This window comes from Porites lutea, chromosome 13 (genome assembly GCF_958299795.1).
Source record: "Porites lutea chromosome 13, jaPorLute2.1, whole genome shotgun sequence".
Classification (NCBI taxonomy): domain Eukaryota; kingdom Metazoa; phylum Cnidaria; class Anthozoa; order Scleractinia; family Poritidae; genus Porites; species Porites lutea.
In genome coordinates, this window is record NC_133213.1 from 16,823,097 (window position 1) to 16,836,498 (window position 13,402).

Consider the following 13,402-nt stretch of genomic DNA (forward strand, 5'->3'; position numbering starts at 1 on the left):
TTAGCTCCAACATGGCTGACGGAAACCAACAGAAACATCTGTTACCGAGTTTTGCTACAAAATTGTGAATTTATTCTTCGAGAAACTCATAAACATTAAAGTAATACTTTTTCTAATACATGAACTGTTTAGATAGCAAAATTTCCTGAAATAATATAAGTCATTTTTTTAACCTACATGACAGCTCTCTTGGCCGTCATGTAGACGCTGAATCACGCAAAAGCTTAGAAATTCAAGCGTACTCTATTACAAAACCAAGAACCCTTTTGAGGCGAAAATTTGTATGAAAATTAGTTTTTAGCTGCTCTAATGCATCGTGAAAGCAAAATCTCGGTAGGATCGATAGTTTTCTAGTTTGAATTTTAGTGTCGTCATGTGAAAACCAACAATAGCGTACTGTAATCTTGGCAACGTCTATGACACACTTGGAGATTTCCAGAAAACCATAGAGTACCAAGAACGACACGTCAAAATTTCGAAAGAAGTGGGAGACACATACCGGTTGATCAGTCCACATGAAGTGTTATATATAAATAAATACATCTTTTATACGTCTATTTTATAAGAACAGAGAATGAGAGGGGACTTGAAAGATAAAGGGGGTGTAATAACTTTCTCACCCTGAAAAGAGGAGCTTATTAGAGAGGGGTGATTATTAGAGGATTAATGGTATACAAGTTTCTTTTAATCTACAATAAGTTTAATCGTTGGTTGAGTAGAAAACTATATGCTGTTAATAGATAATTTTAAGCTTTTTGTAGTATGAAATTTAGAGTGTATGTTTCGTAGTTATAATTAGTTTGCGACCAGTCGTGTACACTGTTTTATTCACTGAAAAATATCAGGAATCAGTGGTGAATTTCGGCTATTTTCATTGTTTACAACATGCGACAGATTCACTTTAGACTTGTCTACTGGCAAGTTAAGTATAATTCGTTGCTGTTATTATTTAGACAGCTTTTTTTATTCTTTTGGCACATTGGTTTCAGTTTACTGCTGGTGTCTAGAAAGGTCATCATTTTAATACTGAAGTCAAATTCCCTTTTCAGTCACTAGGTTAAATCACTAAAAATTTTAGTTTTACATTTACTCGTCATTTTGATAGGTGTTACAGGATTGCTATTTCATAGCCCAGGCTTATTCGCGTTCCCGACGTTGTTTTTGCCATAAAGTTTTCTGATTTCTCTTGTCGACACCTTTTACATATAAGACGGGTTAAGCCACAAAGAAAAAGGAAAGACAACTACGGACCAAACAATTACGGAGTTTTAGTTCCCTGGTCAAAACAAATTAAAGAGTCCGTTGATCTCTGTTGTGCAGAAGACAAAATTTCAAAGTTTGATTAAGTCGACTGACGACTTTTAATTGCGGGCGACAAAAGGATCCCGCAGCCTGTTCTTCGTCAGCGGTACTCTATGAACACTGTATAACGAGATCTTTCCCGAATCTGTCCACATTCTTAGGATGCCCGTGTTGTACAGACTAATAGGCTGATTTAGCAACAGAACGGGAAATGCAAGGTATGTGGCCGCCAAGGTCCTGGTGTTGAGTTTAAGGTCTGTCTGATGTCACGGTAATCACGTGAATACACATGCAAGTGAGGAAACAATCACTACATTTATTACATTCGATAATTCAGGTTCGATACAGGTACACAAGTACTTTACTAAATGGGAGACGTTTCGATTAGCCTTGCCGGCCTGGAATCTTTTTACTCAGGAAACTGAAAGTAGAGCCTGATCCCAGCTTAGGGCGGGACAAGTTTCCGGTAGGATACGAGTAGCCTCGTGCATGACTGTATACAATATTTTCAATTTTCAATATTGAAAAGAACTATTAAGCACCCAGATAGCAGTTATTTCTTAATCTGTTGCTCATAAGTTACCAACTGATAGATTTCTGTGGTGTAGTTTGATAAATTATTGTTTTATTCAAAAATTTCCAACAAAAACGTTAATGAAAATACCTCTTAAGTTCAAGGATAACGGACCGAGATAAAAGAGATGAGGACTCATTTGTCACATTTTTTGGAACAACAATAACATTATTTTCAACAAAATAATGTAGGTAACCCTGTCGAATATCATTAGCCTATTAGTCTTGTTTTAAGTTCAAGTAACTGAAGTACAAAATAAAACCTTCAGATACCAGCCTGTATGACCTTGACCCAAGTGCCACCTGCTGCACAGGCTAACAGATGTACAGAATCAGTCACTGTAAGCCCATCCTTTTAACATACAATGTAAACAACGTATGTCAGGGTTGTTTAACTTGTCATAGGTATGTCAGTGTTGTTAAAAAACTTGTAGGTACAGATGTATACGATAGATGTAATTTACACCCCGTACATAATTCCTCTAGTTATCTAAAAAAAGCTTTTTGTAATATTTGACTAAAGAACAAAGATATCATTGTGTTTCCTGCCCTTGCCCTCTGTATACATCACTAACACACACCCAATGGCCTTCGAGTGACTCCTTCCATAAGCTCACATGTATAAAAAGACGTTTTCAAGCATTACTATGTACTTTAAAGGAGAGCATTGCTCCACAATTTTACCATTAATTTTTGTCTTGATTTAGGGTAAAGTCAAATTTAAAAACCCGAATTTTTCTCTTTCAAAAATAATTAACTGAATCTCATTAAAAGTTGTTCAACCTTAATTCTAAGAGATCCAGTAATAGACAAAACAGACAAAACAGCCTATAAGACAGTATTAGCACAGTATATATTTATTGTAGGTTAAGAATTGATCTTAGGTTAATGCTATGCATTATCAGCCTCTTTAAGCGATTGGCCTGCAAACACTGTGGTGCTCTTGGCACTTACATTGTCTGGCAGAGATAATCAACAACCAGGAAATTATGTCTACAGACTATTGCCAAATTAGGCCCTGAAGGCCTAACGGTGAAGATATCAACCTTTTCACACAAATGCACAGTGACCAATAAGTTTGGAACAGTTACATTAAGAAACAAAAGTGCTGAGAACATGGGAGAAAACTTTAAGGTAAAAAAATACATTTATTCCTCCCCACCAGCATCTAGAGTTTGACTGTTTCACATTGGAGCAAAATTGTGTAATATGACAGTGGAGTAACAAGAGAACATGCATAACATTAAAGGAAGTTAACTCAAAATGTTGTCTCAGTCAACAAGACATCATTTAAAAATACACATACCTTACCTTGTTATCTCCAACTGATACAACTAAAATATTCCTTGTTACAGACCAACTAACATGCCACACAACATCACCAAACTTCTTCAACACCTAAAAACCATAAACAACATTTGGTCATAAAGCTCAGTCAGTTCGCAAGAAAAGCAATAATTTAAATGCTCATGGTCCATACAAGTTTCATTAACTTTTATTCGAGGACTTTTCTAGAACTTTATAACAAAATTCAAGGAGTATATTTCTCAGGCACTTGCATAATGTCACAAATGTACATATTTGCACAGTCATGCCAAAAAACAACTACCTATAAATCCTAAGACCAAAGGATAACAGCTATTCCAGAGTGGAATAAATCTCATGCTTCAAGCTTTTGTATTTTGTATTTTATTTACTCTATTCTATAGATAATACATCAGTTGTACAATATTAATATTTGTAGAAGGCTGTTTAAACTACGTGTACACAAGGTTAGCAAGAAAATTTAGAATGGAGAAGGCCACATTATAGTATAACTTATTATGACCCTTTAACAAGACTGACTTTTATAGCTTTGTTATTCATTAAAACACAATTATATAAGAGAAGAAGGGCACCTTTTGATAATAATGAAATTTATATTATCTCATGTTCCAAAAAAAGACAACAACAGGAACTCTTACAGAAAAAACTAAATTATTTAAACACACAAAAAAGGTAACAAATAACACTAAACTAGGCAGCTTCCATAATCATCACTGAGCTCACCAACAAGCTATATTTTCCTTAGTGGTTTTGTTTGCTTAGAAGGTGACTGAAAAAGTACACTTAATGGGAAAAACCTATTAAAATTGCGGTTACTTATAGATAGTTTGAATAACAAACACTGAATTGTCCTGATAGAGAAAGCTAATTGTTGTTTGAGACAAAATGAATTTATTTTGTTGTAGTCTCAAGTATTCAAGGAGTGTTTAACAAAAATTCAAGCACCACTTCTACAAATTCAAGGAGTTTTAAAAGGACCTAGCAGTTTGTTAAGGAGCATTCCAGGCCCGTGCGAACCATGATGCTTAGGAGGGGCCACTGGGTCTCCATGAAACTTTTTTTCCTTTAATTGGTAGTAAATACACTACACAATAACGTGTAATGGTTACCAACTTTCCATATAACTGCTGTACCAGTAGAATTTTCATTTATTTACCTTTAAAGACCAACCACCACCTGCAACCTCATTCTTTGTCCAGATAACTACATGGCAATCCTATTGACAAGCCAATAAAAACTACTGTCAAGCTCGCAAAGTACCCTTGCTTCATTCAGGATTAGTTGATATACAACTGTAGGGACACATTGAACTTAACAGCAACTTTTGGCAAAGTAATTAAATCAATATTGAGTGGGAACTGAGAATTCCCTACATTTCCCCTCTAATTTTTTGATAGTTAAAAAAGGTGACTCTGCAAGATTACATTGTCTTCACTAATTATTTCAAGTATTTTTGACCATGCAACTTTTAAAAATTATATCTCTGCTGTTATTTACAGTTTCATATAAAGCTATACCTCATTGGAAAGGGCAAAAATTCATCTTTCAGAAAAAAATGTATTTTGGTCTCAGGAAACCCATAATATTCCACAAAAAAATAAACAAGGCATATTTCTGCATTATTAATTTAAAATCTTTTTAAGAGAGTAATTTTGCCAGGAACGTTGTCTATTTGTAATGGTAACAGGACTGAGTGGAGTCCAATCCAGTCTGTAATCATACGAGTGATTGACAAAATCAGACGACCACCTGGCGGAGTCCGATTTGTTTAATCACGAGTGTGATTACACACTGAATTGGACGACATAAAGTTCTGTTACTAATTAATCATAACAAAATTTGTGAATGATATAAGTCCCTTTTTTAAAATCAAAACACAAGAAATTCCAAGATTTTTTTGCAAGCAATGAAAAAAATGCCATTTAAGCATGCACGTGATGGCTCATACTGTCCTATTAAACTGTCCTATTAAGGCTGAAATCAGGGCAGTTGATAACCAATCAGATTTGAGAATTTTGTTATAGTTATGATTATGTGTAATACAGTATAAAAAAATTTTTACTTCAGTATCTAAGCAAAACAGGCCGAATATCGGTGGAAACTATAAAGCGACTAGCAATTTTCTACAAATAAATTTTGTGACGCTGTGAGATTGTGCAAATGAGGTCAGAGCTAATTAGCATAGTGAAACTAGAGACTTGAGCATCACCTCATGGCCTAATATTTAGACCGGTCAGGGTAAAACATGGACAGCAGACTGTGGACCACGGACTGCGGACTGTGGATCATGGACTGCGGACTGGGTATAAAACACGGACTCCGACTAGGTATAAAATGTGGACTCTGGACTGAGTATAAAACATGGACTAGGTATAAAATGCGGACTACAGACTATGTATATAAAAACAGCTTTAGAAAGGTAGAACTGAGAGAAATGGAAAGCAGACTAGCAAAAACAGTAGTCCCAGCTTTAACATTTCTTTAGCTGTTCATGTAGTCTATCCCCACAGACAAGGACGCTTATGCCGGTACTCAAGGCAATTTATTGAAATTAAACTCTGAATTTTATAAAAAGAAGGAGTGAGAAGAGATTTCAATTTCCAGTTTTAAAACAATAAGAAGCACCGAATAAAAAAAATTATAGTATTGGTGTTATTCAGATCAGTAAAATTCTTATAGATGCCACAATTCTGTTTCAAATAAAGCCTTCAGAATATGAGGACTGAATGAAGAACTCAGACGAGAAGGTCAATGTAGGGGCATTCCGCGATGCAAAAAAGCAGTATTTAGGGGGGTGGGATTACTCACATATGTGAATAATAACCAAAATGAATCATCCAACATTTTCTAAGCGATGATTATGATGATGATTTACACCCTGTTCTTGAACCCCGGAGGCGGGTACTACTGGAAATTCTTGGTGGTGGTGTGTCGCCCAGTTCTCCAAATCCTGAGCTTATTTCAGACCAAAAAATGTCATTTTCCACACCCGTTTTCAGACCAGATCTCTAAAATCTATACCAATTTTCGGACCTGGCCTAATTTAGCCTGTTCCAGGTTCTCAGATAGTTGAGGAGACTCCCCAGTTTTCTCCCATTTTATTTTTGTGTTCGCCCTTTCTCAATTCAGCAGACCCAACTATCTTGGAGCCTGGAACAGGTCAGGTCTAATAACCCTTTAAGTCCCAATAGTGACTAATGTCAATTTTCTCCTAACAATATTCATACAATGTCAAGAGATTAGGTTATGAGAATTAATAAAATGATCACCAAAGAGATAATGCCTTGATCTTTTAATTTATCAATTAATTCTCTCAACTCATTCATGAAGGAAATGTATGGAAATCAGTTTGGAGAATTTGTATGTGGATATTGGGTCTTAAAGGGATAAGGCAGAAATTATGTCATTACTACCAAGTTAGAGAGTAAACAAAAACAATTCTCCAAATGCATTTTGAATTGGCATATTTCTATTTCGTTCTTATTCATTTGGAACTGAAATGATATATACGTCCATTCATGTACTCTCCCGTAGTTCCTCGAAAACTATACCCGATTCCAGACCAAAATGGGTAAAGTGTTCTCAGACCAAAAAGGCCCAAAAACCCTTCCCTTGGGGCAATAAATAGATATATACGTTAAATAAGGGAGTACCCCCCCTCATTCTGACCCCTTTCATGATTGTTAGAGACCGAGACTACAGGTCTAAAAATGGGTGAAGAAAATAGCATTAAGGTCAGGCTCATGATTCAGAGAACCGGGTGGCACACCTCCACCAAAAATTTATAGGAGTATTTACAACTTTAGCACCGTTTTTACCCAAGTAGTCCGTAGTCCATATTTATACCCAGTCCGCAGTCCACAGTCGACAGTCCGTGTTTTATACCTAGTTCCTGTTTTATATCCAGTCCATATTTTCCAGTCCGCGTCTTATACCTAATTCGTATTTCATACCCAGTCCGCAGTCCGAAGTCCGCAGTCCATGTTTTATACTGACCGATATTTAGCCCTATTTAGTTTCGAAAGACGCTATATTTTTTTATTCTCTCGGCGAAATATCGAGTTGAAAATAAGCAAACATAAATTCACTGATAGAAGTCATCAAAATAAGCGAGACTTTGAAGGCAAAAAGCTCAGCGGGACGGATTTCACTTTGTTTCAACAGAATGTTACCAGACTATGGCCCACTTGCCGAATTGCATTTACTGTTTCCTTACCTCCATTTTCGCGTTTGTTTGGCTTGTTATCCTCCAGAATCGTTCAAAATAATTTGCTTGACTTGTATTTGGTTCTAATTCGTTGATACAAGCTTTCATTCTTTGCAAAAGCCGTCACTGTAGGACCGACATTTTTTTAAGTTTTTGAAAAATTGTTGCGTGAAGCTCAAAAACAGGATGAGGGCTTGAACTAGGCACATAATTGGCTAAATCAAGGGCTAAATCTATTAACTTCATGTGGACCAAATTTGGAGGCAATCGGAAGTAACGCAACTTTTTTGAGTTTTTCTTTTAAAAAAATATTGATACTGGTTTCTGTTTATGGATTGTAATGTCTTTGTTGGAGCTGTTTTATACCTTACATGATGTCCACATGACCTCTGATGAAAATCATTTTAGAAAACAATTAATAATAGGCCTTTTGCATTAGTTGATCATGTGATCCACCTTCGGTAAACACTAAAACAGTTTGCTTTTTGAAAAATTTTGTTAGCACGAGCTGAAACTGAAGAGCATATCAAAATAATCAAAATAATTATTAGTAGTATATACTAAAACAGTGGATAGTGTTTTTCGCGCGCTCTGATTGGCTACTCAATGAGTGAATACCCTGCATCATACTACTACATGAAAAATTACTGCAATTTGATTGGCTTAGAGCAGTGGTATTTCAGCTTAATTTGAAATACCTACATGTGAAAATTACAAACCTTTTGTGGGTAGTAGTATAAACAAATAATAGCATGATTTATACGTGATATTTAACATAAATACCACTCGTGATATTTCAAAATTATCTCAAATTTCACTCGCCTAACGGCTCGTGAAATTTCGTATACGATTTCGAAATATCACTCATGGTATTTATGCCAAATATCACTACAAATCATGCTATTACCTATAACTATTCACTGATTCGCCTCCAGTTCCTCAGAGCGAGCGACACCAAACTCACGTAAGTTGCGAGCAAAATTCCTTCCCGGTTTGCTGCCGTAACAAACTAAGAAATTTCACAACTATTAAATCAAGCAAGCTATTCCCAAAATACATGAAGAAGGTGACGAAGTTCGGTTTGGAAGTTTTAACAGGTAAAGCTTTGTCTTTTTGACTTGTATTTATTGATAAAAAATCGGTGAAAAAGTTTTTTGTTTACAAATGCAAATTAAGCTTTAGTCTTGCGTTACTTTAATTAGTTGACTTGTTAAGAGGCCCTGACTGTAAATATCGAGAATCCGCCGACAGTTGCAAAATTTCAGAATTTATTTTATTCTACCTAAAAGACCCTTTTGGTAAACTATTTTCAAAAATGGAAATAAAAAGTTTCATCGCGCTTTGCTTTCTCCGAAAAATCCAAAAGTTCAAATTACGCCGAGGCGGCCCCCGACCCCCCGGAAAAACAATGAAACATTCTGCAACTTTCCCAACTCCGTACGCGACAACGCGTTGAATTCCCGGTTTGCTATCTTGGATATTGGTAAAAGGACCCTTTGTCTTTTAAAAAAATGTAAACTTCATGTAATTTTGTCAAGTTTAAGACAACACAAAAACCGCTGAAATAATCCACTTTCAATCTTTTGGGTTGAGGTGAAATAAAGGCCAACTTTAAAGGCCTATAAAAATCCTAGTATATCAACTTACGTGTCGTATTGTACATCAGGTGAAAGCTTTATCCTTGTAGGTCATTATCTCCAACTGTCGTTTTTGGCTCGCAAAACTTAGCGTATCCAGTTTGAAAAGAGTTCGGGCTATTTTGACCAAAAATTCAATGCAAATTGCTGAGCGGATGTCACGCAAGAGGTCACGGCCAATCCTTCAGTGTGCAAATAATGCATCTTTTTTCGTTTATTAATAATTTAATAACTTCTAGAGCGCTATTTACATTCACTGATCAACAGCGCTTAACAACTTAAAAAAACTACAATAAAATTCAAATTTGTAAAACTAATTAAATGTACATGAATCTTACTTGCTACTTGCTTCATTATACGAACGACCGGTTTCAATAGACCGGCGAAATTTCTCATTTTATTACACGGGTTGTCAAGGAGTCTCGCGATTCCCTTTTCCCAGGTGAGCGCCGACTCACTTCGCTTCAATATTCAGAAATGCTCTCGATCTCTTTACGCTTTCATTGCCTTTCGCCCGACATGTTTTGCATGGCGTTTAGTCATGCGAAACCTCCACGAAACATCCACGCAGCGCGCGAGGTAACTTTATCCCGATTCTAAAAATAACTCGAGACGAAATACCTATGGAATAGGGTGCCTTCTCTATCCCCTTTATCCTCTCTTGATGAACACACATGTCACAGAAACAATCATCTATACCCAATAGGGCTAATTAGTGCACGCAGATTTCAATGAGACAGGACATTCAAAATTAACTATATTATAATGGAAACTGGCTATTCTTTTAATGTGAAATATTTTCAAATGTTTTAGAGGGCAAGAACAAAAGTAAGTCAGATATTTTCTTAGCTGCAAAAAATGCTTAATAATGCGATATATCATGCAGAGCCACGATAAAGAAGATGCTTGCAAAATCCCTTATAAACATAAGGTCGAAGGGCCAAGGGATAAACGGCTTTAACCAAGTCTCACATTCAAGCCTGGCATCGGCTTTTTAAACACTACAGTGTACACACCAGCGCGTGCGCTAATAAAGTAAGTTACACGCACTAAACGCCCCTTGGTATCCTAAGGCCAAACCAAAGACTCTACAATGGTACCCTGAAGTTGAGTCTGTTCCCTGACAGGATAAATTAACTAGCGCGATCAGTTGGTAGATCACCTGGGTCTGGGGATCGAGAAGACAACGGGTTGAAACTCCAGAGAGGGTGGGGGTAGGGGGGGGGGCATAATCCCTCCATTCACCAAGAACGTTTAACAAACTTCAGTTGCGACCTTATCCGAGTTAAGCTGATCGAGTGCGCTTGGCATGGATATACTTGAAAGAGTAAGCACCACAAACAGGCTGCCCCTGTCTCCTGTGTTCTTTCGTATTATTTTAGAGAAGACGCGTAGCTTAGCCCGGAGGGTACTTGACTAATATAGGGAATACCCTGAACCCTTTTTTTAGTACAAAAAACCCTGAAATACATACCCAGTTAAGAACAACAGCCTTGATTATATTACCCTGTTTAGGATTGCCTGCTTCGCAGACGCTCTAAACCTTGACGGACTCTGATATTTACGAGTGCGTGGGCGGCTGTAACGCAGGCTATGGTTAGGAAAAAGGTAAAAAAGCAGGCCGTTTTGTTTTAAAGCCCATTCATTGGCAATAACAATAGAGCAAATCCACGTTCAGCTGGTCACCACTTTTGTATCTGGAGTACACACAAGTTTCATCAACCAACTCAAATTAATCGTGTAGGCAATATCCTGTCTTTAATGAGGCGGGCAGACCCGCACGAATTATTTATACTCCGTTTAGGACAGAGAAGTCAAAAACCCTACCTTGTCTAGCTGTACATATGAGCACATCTTCGTATAAGCCATATTAGGGAGTTCAGCCTACAGACCAGTAAAAGATCGAGCGTTAGCTTTTCTGTTCAAAGGACGTACTATTCCCAATCGGTTTGGTGTACCTTTCACTTCAATAGCTATGTTACAGGTCAAATTTGATTTCAGGTTAATTTTGATTTAACCCCGGTAGATTGATTCTCAATTTCCTTTGTTTCCTAGCCCTAATCCATGAATAATTAGGGCTAGGAGACAAAGGAAATTGAGAATCAACCTATGTAGGTTAAAAAAATTGAGCCTGAAATCAAATTTGACCTGTAACATATATGTTCTAAGAGCAGAGGCAACGAGCCAGTTCAGGCCAGTTTCATACTTGTCTCCGAGGTTGAGACGGAATAGAACAAAAGAAACGAATTAATCTCAAAGCGACTTCTTTTGTTTTATACCCCTCAGCCTCGGATCCAAGAATGAATGTTTAGGCTGTTTGTAATTGTAATGGTAATGGTAATTTCTTTACCCACGAAGCACTTAGGAGTTCTTATGAACTCGTTTAAACGTGTCCGAGCGTTAAATATAGAATTAGAATTTGGAAGTGTTGGTTTTCTGAGGAGAAGGGAAAACCGCAGTACCCTGAGAAAAACCTCTCGGAGCAAGTGAGAGAACCAACAACAAACTCAACCCACATATGGTTTCGACACAGGGATTTGAACCCGGACCCCATTGGTGGAGGCGAGTGCTCTTACCACTGCGCCACCCAGCTTGCTCCTGCTGAGGGGGGTGATCTTGATTTTTAACAAGCAGCCGACATCTTACAATGAAGATACTGACATTACAAGAGACGAAGGGAAACTTGGAAAGCCCAGGCAATAGAAAACAAACATACATTATATTGTTTTAAGAACTGCGGCTTGCTACATCTGTCTACTCAAACTTTTCCAAAAAATAATTGTAAATCACTTGATAAACGGCGAAAATCGAAGAAAATCGACGAGACTACCCGCAAAAAGGTGAAAGAATCAGTCCGCCATCTGCAATGACGTGATTGGACAAAATTGGTCACGTGGACCGTGTCCAACACCACCTGTAGAAAGCCTGTGTTCACCTCATACTGATAACTGATGTGGTTGTTTTTATAATCAAAAGGGAAGATAACAAAATGTATGGAGGGCATTTTTGGGCTTGTAAGAAATGAATAGTCAGGCCCTGGTGTGTTCTCTTTAATCATACAACATCCCTCTTATTGATGCAACCGGCTGTTCTCGAGGGAGCGTCCGTTATAGCCGGGTGCCCGCGAGGCGAGAGTTGATTGTATTTCTACTTCATGTAATATTCGTACGAGTTTGTTTACAACATATTCAGGGATTGCAGCAGTTCATTCATGAGTAAAGTAGTTATCCCTGAAAGAACGTATCCACTTTGCAGGGGGATATTATGAAAATATCCTGCATAATGTTTTACTTTTTGGTATGACACTTGTAAAATTAATAGACGATGTCGAACGTTTTCTAAGTTTCCCAGGGGCGTAACTAAGCATTCACAATCTTCGAGGCAAATGTGGCCAACGCAAAATTTAAAAATATAAACAGCTGATGGGGTCTGGAAAAGTGCTACCACATAGAAGAGTGTAAAACCTGGAAGAGTCAGGTGAGAGTCAGTTAACTATTGCTAGCTCTCACGGCTTTGAGTCCAATATATATTTTTTCCCTTTTCTTCCTTCCCATGATTACACACAAAGACCATAACGTCCACACTCCAAAAACCTAAAAAGGTTTCTTCATTTTTTTCGTCCCCGCCTTACCAAGGGTCCTGTCAAGGAAGCAATGCGTTGGCTGGCTTGGTTAAGAAAGTTAGTAAAAGCGAGGTCTCTTTAACTCTTTTTTCTAAGTTGTGTCTATAATACACTGTCAATTGTTTTCGAAATCTATGTCATGTTATCTGTTTACATTGCATGACCGAGAAACTCGTGACAAACGCCATATGTTTAATCATGCCGAGCGACATTAGCATGGCCGTATCTCTAAGGAGTATGGGAACGACAATTTTGTGGATATTTCCACACCTCTATGAAAAGATGGCGGAGAAGGTCGATAAGAACTTGACGATTTTTAGCCACTTGAGAAGTTAACCTGTTAGCAAGTGTAGCAAACTATGAAGGATGAAAACCATTTTCAAATTTCACTTCAAACTTGTAGTAAAGGGTGGAATTTGAAGATTTCGCAAGTGCAATCACATTCCGTGACACGGAAGTTGTTGTGGATCCCTTGTTGTTTAGCTTCTAAAGGCCGTGAAAAGGAAACTTGCTTCGAAACTACTTGCATGTTCACTGTTTAGAAACTGAGGTGATTTTGTTTTCAAAGATTTGTAATCACAAACTGTGAAAGAAAATTTGCTGAAAGTCTGAATGTTTTCACAGGTTTCATCCTAGAGGTCATCGGATTCAAAGCCAAGGTAAAGGAGAGGTAATTTGCTCACTTTCTTCGTCCCCATTTAAAATTATAAGAGGGTACACTAGTGTACAAATGTT

General features: G+C 37.4%; 1 long non-coding RNA gene across 1 annotated transcript in view; it reads right to left on the reverse strand.

Moving 5' to 3' along the window:
* Positions 1-13,402, reverse strand: part of LOC140923714 (uncharacterized) — a 172,377-nt gene that overhangs the window by 144,978 nt on the left and 13,997 nt on the right. The gene's annotated exons all lie outside the window — the stretch shown is intronic.